Below are 16,849 nucleotides of genomic sequence, written 5' to 3' on the forward strand. Positions count from 1 at the left end.
GTTTATAAAGAAAAACACTCCATGATCTGACCCCTTCATGACTTTCCATCCTCAAGGCTTACCACTCATTTACTCTCACGTTTTGTTCCCATCACATAATGGTGATGTGGTCCCACCACTTTTCCTGCTGTCCCTCACTTATTCATCTGCTCCCTGTCTGAAGTCCTTAGATTGTCTCTCCCTCTCCCACCTAACTCTTTTTCTCCCTTTAAGGTGGGGGGCACCTGGGTGGCTCAGTGGGTTGACCCACTGACTCAGTTTCGGCTCACATCATGATCTCGTGGTTGTGATACCCTGCATCAGGCTCCACGCTCATCTTGGAATCTGCTTGAGCTTTTTTCTCTCCCTCTCTCTTTGCCCCTGACGCCCAACCTTCCCATGCTTCTGCACTCTTGTTCTGGAAAAAAAAAAAAGTCTTAAGGCATCATCTCTTCCAGAGACGCCTTGAGTTTTTGGCCTTTCTCGTGATGCGTTATGTGTGCCTCTGTTACTGTTACTCCAACTGAGTCACAGAATGTGAGCTTTTGATAGTAGAGAGTTGAGTTAATTTACCTTAGCTTTCTAAGTCCCTGTCAGAATTTGTGACATTAAATAGATGCTTAATGATACTTGAATGAATAAATGATGTCACCAGGCAAAAAGTTCACCTTCCTATAATTGCCCCACCTGAAGACTCACAGCATCAGAGCTGCCTTTCCAGAGACGCCCATTCCTGTCTCATAAATAACCACCTATAGCTAAGAGCATTGCCAGATCTTTGTATCTGGCCCCTAAAGTTTAAAGGCATTCCAGTTTCTGCCCTAACGGTGTTTATATTAGAACCATTAGTTAACCCCAGAGGCTATTTGAGAATTAAATTAAGAAGCAAAACAAAACACAATAAAATCTTGGGAATAATAAATCTACGCGAGACATTTAAATTTGGCTGAAAGGTCTGCTAATGCCCTGAAATTTGTGGATCCCAGGAAGCCTTTTTGCTGGGTTTTCATAATATTTGCTTATAAATCCTGGATGTAGCTAAGCTTCCTTTTTAAATGGCTGTGCCTTTTATTTGTCCGAAAGCGTAGACTTACTAGCTTCACATCTCTTCTTTCTAAAACACTTGGCTTGATAAAATACAGACTTGAGTTTTTCAGGCAAGGGTTTACAAAAGAAGCATAAATTTTTGACACACATAGTCCCTTATGGATTTCTCTTTTATACTTGACCATCTTGTGTTGTTCTTAGTATTTGTGTGATTGTTCACAGCTCTTACTGACCTCTATAATCATTTGATCATGAATAAAAACTAGATAGGGGCTCAGACCTTGGGCTGGTAATTTCCCCTGAAAACCTCAGTTAGCATCTACTGCAATGTTTTTCAAACCTGAATTCCTGAATCGCTTGCATTCAGATGAGGCGGGATGCTTGTTAAAAGTCAGACATTGGAGCCCCTCCCCACACTGAACCAATCCCAGTTTCTAAGTGTGAATCAAAGAATATGCATTTTTATCCAGGGATTTTCTAAAACTTGTACCATTCATCAAGCAAGGCAGACTCTGTTGTATCATGATTATTTTCAGTGTGGGTAAATTATGACTATCTTATTTGGACCCGAAGAGATCATTCAGTCAGTATTTGTTGACAGTTGATTAAATGCCGAACTTTTGTAGGCGTGGGAGAATATAAAGGTGAAAGGGAATGAAGAAGCTTAGGGTTTTTCCAGATGCCAGAATAGACAAGTGGGTACTTGTTAAATTAAATTAAAAAAAGATGATGCCCCCACCATCCCATCCCATACACACTACACATTCTCTAAAATATTGGAAGCCAAGCATTTTCGTAGGGGCAGATGACAAGGTTGTAATACCAGACCAGAAATGGGCTCCATAGTAAAAGGGATCACACAGCAATTCTTCCAACACTAAGCTGTCAGGTTTGTTTCAGCAAACCCCGGTTTCTAACTGGTGTGTAAATAATAACGCTGTACTCTGACAGGTCATCTCATCTACTCGATGCCTATGAACCAGCTTGCAACAGTTTTATCTTTCCAGGCTATGTGAGGAAATTATAGCCCAGAAAGCTCTAGACTTCACATGGGTGCTTTCTTGATATTTGATTTATTATTTAATGGGCAAGGTATATTGTTTGGTTTTAGTTGCTGTAGAATTTTCACAGACTGGACTAACAGTTACATTGGGTGGCGTCACATCTGGGGCTCCCCCCTGTTCTGGCGCCCATGGGTTGTGGTCACTGCTCTTTATAAAGAGGCCCTTTGCCTTGTGGGTGACCCTAAGTCAGCTCAGGGAATGTGTGGCTTGGACTTCTGTGTGGGCACTTGCTCTTGTTAATCAGTTCCGTTTTCATAAAAGAATGGCAGTTCTATCCCTGGCTTGGCAGGATGATCAAGCATTTGGCTAGTCCCTTAACTGTCCCCTGGCAGTTTGGGGAGACATTGGCGCAGATTACCTTAACTGCCTTGCCACACAATGGCTACCAAACATTTGGTTGAGACACAGAATATTCTCAATAATGGAAAATGTCTCATTGGATTCAATCCAGTTACGTCTTTATCTACATCCTGTATATTGATTTTCTTACATTGCCCCTTTGGCTTGTCATCAGCTTATATCGAAGGATGTCATCAGAAACAAAGCTACGGAGCTATATGACTTACTTACCAGAACGATTAAGTTGCTGGTTCAGCACATGACAGAGAATCCTTCGTATAAGAGTCTGGAGGAGGTATTTCTCTCTGCTTCTTCAGAGCAACTGGTATATCTTTATCTTATGAACACAGTAAATTACATAAGTAGTCATCTTTTCCTCTTCCTGCCGACAGACCGAAGGGGAGTAACAAATTAGAGATCTCCCTTTACTGTGTGCACAGGACTTTATAGAATAAATGTTAACTTACCTCCTGGCATCTTCACATTATTACCCTTAGTTTTTCATTGCCTCAACCCTCTTCCAAATGGAGAATATATTTCATTTTTCTACCCAATGTGTTTCTTCATGAGTTGCCCTTTATTTCTGAAACCAGGCAAAATACATTGCTGGGGGTTTTGCTTGTTGGTTTAAAGATGAGTATTCACTCCAGATGAAATTGAGAGGCTCCCGCCACCGAGAACACCAAAGAATCTGGAGAAGGTTAATGGGGTAAGAAGGGGGTTGGGCTAGAAAAAAGAGTATGGAGAACTTTGGTGGAAGAATAGACTTTGGTAAGCACTTGACATGGTGGCTCAGCTGAATGAGAGAATCCTGTGATTGTCTTTGACTGCCCAGTACCAGAAGGTGAAGAGTGACTTTCAGGAAGTAGAAATAGTTCAAGGAAAGAGGCCAAGGCTGTGTGTTCCTGAATGTATCAGAGATTATTTTGCACAGGAAAAGGAGGACGGGGCATGTACTTGTCACAATTGACCTTTATAATATCAGTTGCTCTGTTTTCTTCACAAATGTTGTCCCAACCGTTGAGAGGACCGGACTCAGGCATCGATGAATGAAGCAATCAACTTAAGTGAGTTTTGTCCAGTTTAGCATGAATGACTTTAGTGGTGGTGGCTGCTCTTCCTATGATGTGATAAAACCTAGTTGGACCAGTTAAACCTGAATTGTAACAGGTCGTATTCTTGGGAAAACCATTTCATTTTGCTGCTTCCATAAACTTTGAATATCAGAGCTAGAAAATACCTTCAAGAACATTCAGTCTCATGTATTTATTAACACTTGCTGAAACTGGGGCTCACACAAGATTTGTTACTTGCTAAAGGTCACAACCAGTCATTTGAACCAGAAGAAGAACAGAAGCCCCTTGACTCACAGACCAGCAATAACTCAAAATGTGCCCATTGTTATAGTCTCCCACCCACCAGCACTTTGTGCCCTATTTTTTTTTTTTTTAAACAGTGAATCCTCTATCCACAGATGATAAAACCAGAGAAAATGTTACTGGTGTTACTGGTTACTTGAAATTCCATTCACAGTCTGTGCCAGTTCCAGTACCTAGGGGTAAGGTAGGCTGCAGGTTGGAACAGTTGGAGTGGGTAGTAGGGACATTTTAATGACAGAGCTAGGACAGAATGGTCCTAGTGATTTGAGGTAGCTAATGGAGGAAAATAAAAGATCTCTGTTTGCTTATGAAGTACACATTGAAGTAATTATCTTGATAATCTAGGTAAAGGGCTTTTTTTTTTTTGACTAAAATTAAGATGAATGAATCGAATGGGATTTTAAGGATTTTATCATCTAAATAATTACCTTATTTAAAAAAATTAGTTTTGCTTGTGTAGACAAAGCAATAGTTACTAAATTTCTCCAGTTATAAAGCAAGATGTTTTGTGCTTACACAGTAAGTTATGACTGAGAGCTTAGAATTTAGAGAATTTATTTATTGTAAACAATCCGGTGAGAACAGTATTGTTCTTTCTACACAGAAATTTGTTTGTTCTATTTTGGGTTGTTTTAACTGTCACAATTTCTAATCATGTGGTTAATTGCCTCAACCATATTGATTTTATTTCAGTATGCAGACTGTATTTACATAAAGCTGAAAGTGTGGACTCCAGTGTTCTTCCTGGTCTTTGACCTTCGATGTCTGTAAATGTAGGTGAAGCAAACAGTAAAAGACAGTGAATTCTCCTTGTTGATATGTTCTGATGATTATAATGACCTCTCACATTTTACAAGAGGATTTCCAATACAATGTCTTTTGTGTCTTAACTTGATGAGGTAATAGGGGCAGGAACATGGAGACCCAGAGTAATAATCACATGTTGGAGCTCAGAAAGTGAATCACGAGTGGCATATGGACCAGAACCCAGGTCCCCTGACTCCTGGCCCAGTGCTTTGCCAGTCCTATCGTCACAGCCATGGTCCTTGTACATGTGACCTCCCTGCTAAATCCATTACAACAGCATGACAACATACATTGCTGTTTCTAGTCCCCTTTTCATAACCTCACCTGCCATCTGCTTGCTCATTTCATTAGAGCAAGCTTCCCAAAACTTAATTTAATATTGAAGATAATTGCCCTGGGGCTCTACTGTTGCTGCTTTCCTGGGAGCCTGTTGGGTGTCTGCACTCAGGCAAGTCCAACTGGCAGATAGGGAAGAGTTAATATCACTCCTAGAGGGCTCTTGACCAATTGAAGTTGGACACCACTGTTAAAAGTTCCCCCCTTCCCCCACCTTGCTCCATCCATTGTCATTTGGTCATGAAATGAAGCTGGGCTTCTGGATAAGTGTTCCCAAGGATGGAGCGATTGGTTTTATTTGTCAACACCGGTTACAAAAATTCATCCTCATACTGGCTCTTCCCCCTCCCCAGCTTCATTCCTCTTAAGCCTTTACCCCTGTTGCCTAGGGTTGCATTTCTTCTTAAAGTAATACCATTTGGGCTCTTAGTCTGAGGCTTCAACTTCCGGGGAAGCCAGGATGAGGCACCAGGTTCATCTCTGTCTCATTCTTGGGCTTCCAGAATTCTCCTCTATGCTCTCATCTGGATTACTCCTCCACTCCTCCCTGTGGATCTGAACCTTAAGCTTTCTTCAAGATAGACCTGACATGCTACTTGTTCCAGAATAATCTTCCATGATGCTCCACAAGATCTTCTTTCTCTCAGAAACCTCCATGTGTATATTTAATGAACAACACCACAGTCTGCTCATCGCTCATGAGAAAGATTTGGAGATAGCTGTACAAGGAGACCTTCTTTGCTGACGCATCAGTGCCTTTAAGTCCCTGGGTTATTCATCTTGTGGCCCTAGCAGCTGGCATGAAGTGTCTGATGATTATTTTCCAACTACACATGATACAAGGGAAGAGTGAATTGTTCGTTCTGCTCAACTTAATCACTCATGTAATTGACATAAGGTAACTTCAGACATAGCATGTCTGAGGGAGTATGACAGTGCAGATCTGCTCTAGTCTTATTCTTCTGTGTTGATGCGAGAAAAGTTGAAACTCATCCTTCTTGATGTCATGTTTTCTTTATATCGCAGTTTTTAACTAATCTCAAACATTTGGAAGTCAAAGATGAAAGGGATATTTGAGGGTTCTAAATATATTGATTCTACAGAGCACATGAAATATAATTCGCCTAAAGTTTCATTTTTATCAAATAAAACGTTGGGCTCAAAAACAACTTAAAAAAGAACCCATATCGTTTGTACAAAAGGAGCTAATGGATGGCGGATATGTTAGGGACAAGATATACTCTGTGTAAACAAAGCACAGTTTGTTATACTGTGTTGGTGTGAGATATCTGGGAAGATTCTTTTTAGAAACAGTAATAAATACACAATGGACAGAGCAACCCAACAGTGTGTGTGTGTGTGTTGGTTTTAAGCTGAGAGAAAAATAATTGTTGAAAGAGTGAAAAATTTAAAATCTATACCCATTTTCCTATTACAATACAGGTAAGGCTAATAGCAAAGGATCCATGCTAGTGGAAATAGGCTTAATATCAGAAATCAATGAGCTAAATTTCTCTAATATATAAATCACTTCTTTGTATTAAATTAAGAACTTACAAAGGCAAATTAATTATTTCAGACTGGTGAGTTTCCATTTAAAACACTTTTTTCCTGTACCCTGCTAGGAGAGGAAAGGCATGCATTGAGGTGGAGGGGGTCCCTTTTTCCTTGTCTCCATGCTTCCTTCTAGATGGGGCCCAGGGAGAGTATCGTAGTTGGCCTTTTGAGCCACTGACCCCCCTCTCTACAGAAATGACTTGTCCAACTGGAAATTGGATGGAGAGAGGGAGGCTGATCTTACTCTCTTCCATCTTGCTTCTTTTTCAGGAGCCTACTGGCATCAGGATACAGACCTTCTCTGAGCCCTGTGTTGTAGGTTCTCAATGTGAAGGCCTTACTCCTCTGTGGGGCCTGTGGTGGCTCCGAGCAGTCAGGGACAGGGATGGGTGAGTCAATGTCATTCAAACATGAATCTCAATTGTTGATCTTAGCCAGAGACACCAGGACCCATGTAATGAAGTAGATATGTGATTGGGAAATTGATGTCTCTTGGACTCTCAGGCTTCTGCCTTTGTTCTGAGTACAGGCAGGTGAGAGAACAGGTAGTTGTTCACAGAGTACATGAAACCCAGACACAATCATCTTTCCTTGGCCAGGGGTAGCAGTAAAGGTAGATCAGTGCCCAAGGAACTGAGCATATTCTTTGACCTCAATGGGCCCCATTGACTCTACATCCCACAGAAAAACAATGATGGGGACACCTGGGTGGCTCAGTTGGTTAAGCGGCTGCCTTCGGCTCAGGTCATGATCCCAGAGTCCTGGGATCGAGTCCCACATCAGGCTCCTTGCTCAGCAGGGAGCCTGCTTCTCGCTCTGCCTCTGCCTGCCACTCTATCTGCCTGTGCTCACTCTCATGCTCTCTCTCTCTCTCTCTGACAAAAAAATAAATAAAATCTTTAAAAAAAAAAAAACAATGATGGATGGAGTGGAATGATTATTTACTATAGTAATAATCATACACATACATAAGCCAGTTCAGTAATTCCAAAATTAGTTTCTTTCCTGGGTGGGCAGTGGTGATAGAGGTTAAAAATGCTAATACTTCTCTGAAAACAAACAAGAAATGTGTTTCTTTTGTGATTAGATGGATGGAGCATAGTTAAAAAGACAAGATGGGTTGTATTGGAAAGCTTGGTATCTAATGCGATCAGTTCACTCCACAACCTTTATTTTGTAGGGTAACTTAAATTCATCTTTTAGGCTCAACATTTGGCATTGCCTTCCAGGTAACAAATCTGGAGATGAAAGGCATCTTCTATAAACTCGTCTTATTTGTCTTAGAAGACTCCAATTTAACCCTCTATCCCAGCCGTCCTTGACAGCAATTTGAGAAGAAAAGATGACTCAGCTTAAAATAGCATCTTAGAATGGATAAAGAAGATGTGGTATTTATATATACAATGGAATACTATGCAGCCATCAAAAGAAATGAAATCTTGCCATTTGCGACGATATGGATGGAACTAGAGGGTATTATGCTTAACGAAGTAAGCCAATCAGAGAAAGACAATTATCATATGATCTCCCTGATATGAGAAAGTTGAGAGGCAACGTGGGGGGTTTGGGACGTAGGAAAAGAATAAATGAAATAAGATGGGATCGGGAGGGAGACAAACCATAAGAGACTCTTAATCTCGCAAAACAAACTGAGGGTTGCCGGGGGAGGGAGGTAGGGAGAGGGTGGTTGGGTTATGAACATTGGGGAAGGTATGTACTGTGAAGTGTGTAAACCTGGCAATTCATAGACCTGTACCCCTGGGGCTAATAATACATTATGTGCTAATAAAAAAATAAAAAATTAAACAAACCAAAAAAAACAGCATCTTAAAAACAGGAGAAATATTTTGTGGAATGATATGTTTTGTTTCCTAGGATAATGGGTTTTCTTGTGGGGTTTGAGGAGGAACTGTTTGTCATATAAACATTGGTATTTTTGGACAACATTGATCGGTCCAACATTTTTGATAAATTATTCACTCCGGTCTTGGGAGAATCTTTTAAAATATATTCCAGAACTATCTGTACAATGCCACCCAAAAAAGTAGGCAATGTATAATATATACATACAAGGCGCTTTAGAAGAGGGTGTCCAGGATAATTGGCAGACACAGTCTTGAGTCTTACTGTTTGGCTATTTGGTCAGGAACGTGCGACACAGACATTGCGTTTATACTCATTTTTTGCCCACTCTCAGACACATGTTAATACTCCCAGGATTAAAAGCTCTTGCAAAGACACTGCTTATGTCAATAATGCTGTGGCAGGATAAACGAGTACTAACAGCTTCCAGTGTTTGACCCCACATATGTAATTTGTGCTTGATTGTTTCATAAGTTGCCCGCCCCCACTGACATAAATCATTTCATGGATTTAAATAATTCTTTGGTGCGGCTTTTATCTTGGGGATGTTCATCTTCCTTCTTGCTTTTTTTCTTCCTCGAACCCTCTACTTCCCTTTGATGCTGCAGGTGAAAACCACTTTCCTGAACTAAGCCAAATGGAGCAATAAGGCCGTCAGATGAGCCACCATTCCTCCCCTGTCAAGTGTAAACCATTTTTTTTTTTTTCAGCAGGGCAAGAGCGAACATTTGACCTTTGCCCCTGACTTACTAGAGAAGGAAGGGCAGCTGGCACTGAGTCTTGGCACTTAGGGGATTCTGTGAAAGATCTCATTTCCTGAGCTATCTTGATCAGTGGGACGTTTTGATCACTGGCCTAGAAACTGTTTTGCATCCTCATTTGGAGAATAAATTGCTTGTAGACTACGTCTCCAACTTTGATAGGGGAGTGAGAAAATTAACCGAGCTCATGGGTCGGACCTGTAAAAATGTCTCCCTATGAGCAAGGCTTTGGTTGAACTAAGCACTCCCTGCGATAGAAGGCTTTGAGTCACACACAAAGCTCTTTGTCCATCTTTCCCTCTGGAAGATTTGATGTGGCCGTGGTGGCAGTGACCGTGTCTTTTCAGCCATGGGTCTGGGGAATGTGAATGATTTTGGCTGTCAGTTTGAAATGCCTCCAGAAGGTGTTCTGGACTTACCCGAAGGAGGTGAGAAACAAGGCACAGGGGCCATCGCCTTTGGAAAAAACAACACTTGAGGAGAGCATAGTTTCTGAGCGGGATAATTACACAGAATGGCGAAAGAGGAGGGTCTCAGGGTTGGAATATAAATGCCGCCTGTCAAACTGGGAGAAGGCAGTTGAGGGGGAAAGGATCATGGGCTGCTTAGGACGGCAGTCCTCATTACTCATGTTTTCATCACTATTAAAATGCATCCCCCGGTCTTAAACCGCAGAAAAATGATTTTAGTCGAAAATGCATTGAAAAGAGGTTTGGGACAAAGAGAGGAAATGCCAGTTTTCTGCTGGTGGCTTTACTCAGATAGATGGTTTCTTCTGTTTATAGTTAGTCCCTAAAATTCGCCTAGAAAATCTTGTGCATTGCAAGTAGCTTCTTTCTTAAGGAATGTCTTTTGAAGTTGAGTTTAGCTACAATGGAAATCCAACATGAAAACCCAGTAGAAATTAGAGTGGTTATTTCTCCGCATCCATTTCTGTGTTCCTATAGCAACCCCTTCACTTTCATCTGCCCCTTATTGACCAGATATATTTTTAGTGACTGGTTACTGAAGAATAAAAAATGAAGAAGAGGAAAAAAGATGGGGGAGGGGATGGCCATTAAAACCAGCCTTTGTTCCTTCCCTATAACAAGTTAACTGGCTGAGAATGCGCCCATGCCTTAAATTAAGTGTCATGATTGTTCCCCCCACCCTCACCCCCCATTGAATTAAGGCACCTGAGGTCCGAGGTCCAGGAGGTCCATGGACACAGTGAGGTCCATATTCGAGCCCAGTGTATTTGTATTTTTAGACAAATAGGAGCCTCTGCCTGTATATTTGCCAAATGCAGCCTATATTTACCCCAACCTATGCTTGCGGCAATTGTGCTGTCAAGAGAAATGTAAATATTAATGAAGGATGTTTCCCAGGAATGGATACTCAGTGAACCCTCTTTATCTGTCAGAACTGCCTCCATCAGTGCACACTTTGTGGACAGATCGAATGTTTGAGAGTCGTAGATTGACGTTGATCTGACAATTTTTGCCTTCCTACCCAGCGGCTTTCATTATGAGGCACGGGCGTTGCAATACACCTTGGTGCATCTGGGGAGAAATTAAACCTCATTTTTCTCGTAAAGATAAGAATGTAATAGAATGTATGGCTAGTGGTCTTTTCCAGGGTTATTCAAATATGAAATGTAAGGACTGGCTTAAATGAAATCCTAGTATAGACTTTAATTCTTGCCGGCCAAGGCATAAAGCAGTCCTATTATCAAAAGGGCTCATTATTAAAATGTGATATAGCATGATATATATGCATGAAGAGATGTCTTTGTTTTCCCAGATTTTAACAGGCGATGGGATTGCTTTCTTCTGTGTGCTTCTTTCTCCTGAAAACCAAACAAATTTACCAAAAGAAATAGGAAAAACATTTCATTTTCTGAAAAATGAGCACAATTATTTTAAAATTAAACTTGCATACTAAATGTATACCTGAGCAGGCTTGCACATTCACACACACTTTCTGAGTTAAATCATCCTCAAGAACAAGAGGAAATGAGGTTTTATTGATGTTTACCACGTGCCTGTGAAATGCCCACAAAACGATCTATCATGAAAGTAGCCATATTATGTTAAGTTTATATATGTAGCAAGAGTTGTTATTGCTCCCCAGCAACAGGCTTGGTAAGCAATTCCAGTATACATTTGTGATAGACAGGATAGTTAAAATTCTAAAATATGCCACAGAATTTTTAAAAGAATTTTAAAAGACTTTAAATATCATTTGGCAAGGTTGAATTTGGAAGCTGAAGACCTAAGGAGCCAAAAGCTGCAAAGAAGGAAGAGGACTTGAGACTACACAGAGAAGAACTTGTTTCTCTTTCTGTGTTCCAGGAACATCCAGGGGGCCTGGGAGGAACATCCAGGGGGCCTGGGAGAACACAGCTGGTAAAAACATCTACTGCCATGAGAGACTATAGTCAAGGTAGTGGAAATATACCATGAACTCTCTCACATGTCCTCAGTCTCTGCTTTGGGCTGTTCAGGGGCTACTGGTTAACAGACAGCAAGACTGGTCTTTGGGGTAGCTGGCCTGTTATTAAGAGTCTTGGAGGACCGCCACCACTTGCCCTTACTTTTCTTCAGAATATTTCTCTTTTGTCAACATCCACCGTCTTCCCAGGTAATGAATGCCTATCACATATCTGATCACAGGAATATCCATGTTACTTTTGATTCGTCTCAAAATGCAATCCAGAAAACACTTTAATGTAAGTTGGTATTGACAACATGTTTGAAAGCAAGTTTAACAAAGCAATTAGAGAAAATTTTAAAGTCCTGGCTAATGTTTCTGTACCTTCTATGTGCCTTCCTACCATACTGACCACCTTGTATTTCAATTTTCTGTTTATTAACATGTTCCTTAAATCCAGTGGGGACTTGGAAATTACTCGATGCTCAAAAATGCTCTGTGTTTCACTTTTTTGTTTGTTTGTTTGTTTCTAAGGACTAAGTTAGTCAGAGGCGCAGAAAGGATAGATTCCTGAGATTATTTGATTCCCAAAAGCAGAATAAAGGAACATAATGGGTATCTGTTACCTTCTTCATCTGCTCAGCATCTTTTCCATTTAGAGCTTTCCTATTTCCTTTGTGATGGAGCTAGCAATTACATAACTTCCTTGGGTACTAAAATGCTTACCAATTTTGCTAGGCTGTCTAGAGCCTTCTAGACCTCCAAAATCATTGATTCAAGCAAGAGTGGCAAGATGGTTCAAAATAAGCCGATCAGAATTCTTTTTAAGGGATTGACATGGACATTGAAATTTAAGGTTGTTCCTCTAGTGATCAGTATTGTTGAAGATTATTAAAGATTACCTCTGCTTCCACATTGCACAGAAATATAGCAGAGAATGAGGTCTAAAGAGGGAGAAGAGAACCAAGGAGAAAAAGAAAATTAGATCAATTTCCTGATGATACTATTTAATTCCTGGATCAAACCCTACCTGAAGACACATTCTTTACTGACATTCTAGGCTTATGAGTTAATATGTTATTTTTGTTTATGTTTGTTTGACTAGAGTCTCTCACTTTAATAATCTAAAAAAAAAATCTTGACTATTGCATGGAAGATGATGAAGTTTTACAAAAATCCAAGTATAGAAAACAGAACACGTTTGGGTGGCACAGAACACCTGGAATCAGGGCCATCTTCTCCATTTCCCTGCAGAACTGGTGGCCTCTTGCCCCCGCTTCTCACTAAAAATTTGCTTCAATTTACATCGTTTGCAGAGCTGCTCTGTATGTAAACTTGTGACCTCTCTGCTTCTTTCTCACAGTAGATTATACCTCGCACGTAACCTAGAGGGAGCACGAGCATCCCTACCATTCCTCACAGCACTGTCTTACTGTCCTAGCTTTCTGTCTGAGTTTCAGTTCAGGCAGTCACTGTCATTTCCAAGGTATCTTCCATCATCTTTTCACATCACTCTCCCTCTGTCCCAGTTCAAAATCCCCAGAAGAGAGAGTTCTGCTGGGATGCCCCAGCTCAGGCCTCCTCCCACCTTCTCTTTCCACTTAGCCATAACTAATGTGGGATCGATTGCATGTTTTGCTATCTTTTCTGGGTTCACCCCTTGTGTTAGGACTGTGACACAGGGCAATCTAAGGAAGGTCATATAGCAGGAAAGCAAGGATGAGCGTCTAAGGTATGGAGCACGATGAGAATGATGGCCTTGTCCAAGAACCAGACAGAGCTTAGGTACCTTCTCTGACCTGTGATGACTCGTCTTTCTTCCACTGTGTGTGTGTGTTTGTGTGGGTGTGTGTGTATGTATGTATGTGTCTGTATTTAGTTTCAACTATTGTCTAAAATGATGTGATAACTCTTTATTTGCTCTTTCTGGATGTGGATGAAACCCACACCAGAAAGCCTGAAACTTGGCTTCCCAAGCAGCCACAGACATGGCTGATGGCATGAACTGAAATCCTGGGGAGTTAATGCTCTTTGAGACCAAATTTGACCAAGGGAAAACCCAGAGAGGGTTATTCAGAAAATGCGTCCCTTCCTTCTTCTCTCTGTCAGATTGCTTAAGATGTAGTTTTTCTGTTCAGCTTGTGAGGAGATTTTTTTGTGCCTGAGGTGACCTGCCAACTATTGGCTAGGTGTCTTTGCAGCTTGTCAGGAAGTAGCCAGTGAGGTTGACACGTCATCTCTAGGTCACTTCCCATCCTTCCGGGACTGTCTCCCACCCCCTGCCCTCTCATTTTTGCTGATTGAGATTGCCTCTCCCTGAAGAAAACATGAACACATCAGTCTCCTCTCCTCTTATAGCTGATTCCCTAGAGAATGTAGAGCATGACCTGAAGACTGGTCCACCAATAGTTTGCTATGGAAATCTCGTCACAACCTTATGAGAGGGTTGTTGCTATTATCTACATTTCAAATGTAGATAATCATGGCACTCCCATACTGGGAAAGTTCCAGAGAGTTTATTTACAAAGGCGGTGCTAGGGTAGTTATAGAGGTGGGGAAACCACACTGAGTGTGGGAATTGGGATGCGGAGAGAGCCGAGGAACTGTTTACCACCCTAGACCTGAGGGAAGCAAGCATCTACCAGAACATGGAGAGAATGGTATCAAGAAGAGCATTTTGGGTAGTGCTGTCACCCTTGATGAGGGGAGATGGACAGGGATTTAAAGACCCTGACGTCAGTGTCTTCGTGCATCTCTCTTCTTGTACTCCAGCTTCCATTCCGCGGTGCCCAGAGAGAGTCTGAAGGCAGTAGCTCCTGTGACTGTAACCGCTAGGGCTGGCATCCCAGGAGGACAGGCCGCAAGGGTAGGAGGGGAATCTGGGGGTACGAAACAGCATTTATCTGACAACAAAGCAGAGGAAATTCAGGAAGAATTACAGAATTTGAGAACGATCATGCGGCCAATAGAAATTTTGTTTTGTCTTTTTTGGTTTCAAAGACCTCCTTGCGCATGCCCTCTTGGAAAGAGTCTCATCAGTGGCGGGGAAGAAATCTCTCTTATTTGGCCGGATGCCCTCTTTGAGTTCTGAAGGATGTCTGTTAGCAGCCGGTTCTCTGGCTGGCTCAACAGGTCGTGAACCACAGTCTCACGCACAGCCTGGAATAAGACATCTCTAGCCTTTGCTCTTGGTTCACCAGGGTGGAAATTCATTAATGACTGGGTGATTTCCCCACCCGCAAAATTGGGCTGCTTCTTCTGAAACTTAACTTGAGCAACTCTTAGAGTATAAAAGGAAAACATTTAAAAGCAAATTTAACTATTAAACTAGTAAGTGCTGTCTGAATGAAGTAGACTTCAAAATGACTAATACAGAGCATGGTGGTTTTATGAATAAATGTAATTTTCTATAATGTATATTTAATGCTTAGGTGTTGGGATTTGATTTCACCCCTTTTCTCTTGGAAAGAGTACATGGAAATACATTTGGCTAACTCTTTCACCTTTTGAGAGAACTAATTCTTTGTCACCAGCCCTACTGTGCCCTCCCTTCTTACGCCCCGTGCAGATTCTGCCCACAGTTAAATTAACTCCACCTCAGCTATTCTGTTCCCCCCACATCTCAGTCCTTTTCCACCTCAAGTAATATTATTTCTACATGTTATTTAAATCTCCTATTTCTCTAAAATAATCCCTTAAAGGGTTTTGGTGCCTGGAGCACCCATTCGCACAACATTGGCCCACAGCCCTTTGGAACCAAGCTTTGAAATATGGCTACTCTGCGCGCCATTGCCATTAAATGACAAACCAGTAGTTCCCCCTGAGGGCCGAGGCTGAAGTGATTTTACATTATGGAAGTTCTACACTTTTCTGTAATTGTACTGATCTCTCTTTGCATTACTAACAGGCTCCTTCAGTTCATAGAAACAGAAGATTGCATAAGTAGGTTATATATAATCCCTTCACTTTCCAGATAAAGAAGCCAATGCCCAGTCAAGTAAGGCGACTCTTTAAAGGTTCTATAGCTACTGATTGCTATGTGACCTTTCCTTTATGTAGAGTTTTTTAAAATAAAAGAAATAGTGTAATAAATGGCAATAGCTCAATATCCTAATGACCCAGGAGCGTAAGTCACACTGTACTTGGTGTTTAATTCTGGGAGCGACATAGAACATTCTAGAATTTCCAAAGCCAACATCTTCAGAGTCACATTGTCCAGACTAGATTTCGTTTCCCCATGCATTCTTCCCTAAATGCTCTAAAGAAATTGTTTTGGAGACTTATGTATGTGTCTTCTTGTACATACATAAGAAAGAATAGACAACTAATCATATAGCAAGAATTTAAAAAAAAAAATTTATTTCAGAGAGAGAACTTGAGCAAGAGATCAGAGGCAGGGGAACGGGAGAGGGAGAAGGAGAAACAGACTCCCTGCTGAGCAGGGAGCCTGATACGGGACTCCATCCCAGGAACCAGGATCATGGGATCATGACCTGAGCCCAAGGCAGACACTTAACGAACGAAGCCACTCAGGTGCCCCAATGTAGCAGGAATTTTAATGCCTGCTAATTTGGTGTTTCTCCTAAACCCATGTGTCAAAGACCATAATGTCAGGGGCAATAGACCCTGCTTCTGTGCTCTTCAACAATGGCAGCAAAGAGAGGCTTTGTATGAGAAAGATCTTCATTATAGGACACAAAGACCCTCAGGGATTTTCTCCTTCAGTGCAATCTGGGGTTCTCCCAAATCCCCGGCCCTCTTAGGATACAGCCGCAAGAGTTTCGGTGCTCTCAAGCATCTGACTCACTTGGAAACTTTGATTATTTGTCTTCTATCTTCTTAGCATGTAATAAGGATTAGTCTCTGGAGATACTCAGGACAAATGAGAATATAACACAAATCGAAAAGTGTAGAAAAATCTACTTCAACCTGAGCAGTATTATCACATCGATTTCCTCTACCTTGAGGATTTCATAGATTCCTTCCCTTTGCCTTTCCTGGCTCTCCCCATTTGAGGACACCTACCCCAGTGCCTTCAGGTCTCAGAGCCCAGAGTTAAATTAAGCTCGTGCCTAGACTGCATCATTCTCCTCTTTCCCTTTATACCTTTCTCTTCTCTTGCTCTTTGGATTGTCTCTGAGTGGTTGGGATATTTTCTCAAGGCCTCCTCGATTTGGCTCAGTCTGTCTTTCCACTTTCTCTGAACTAGGGTAAGACACTTTGATTTAGGCATAGAACTTTTCAAAGTACTAGTTGAACAGATCTGATGACATATGATGAATTCATTGTCCTAGGAATGGTATAT

This window comes from Lontra canadensis, unplaced genomic scaffold, assembly GCF_010015895.1.
Source record: "Lontra canadensis isolate GAN:19392208 unplaced genomic scaffold, GSC_riverotter_1.0 scaffold126, whole genome shotgun sequence".
Taxonomy (NCBI): domain Eukaryota; kingdom Metazoa; phylum Chordata; class Mammalia; order Carnivora; family Mustelidae; genus Lontra; species Lontra canadensis.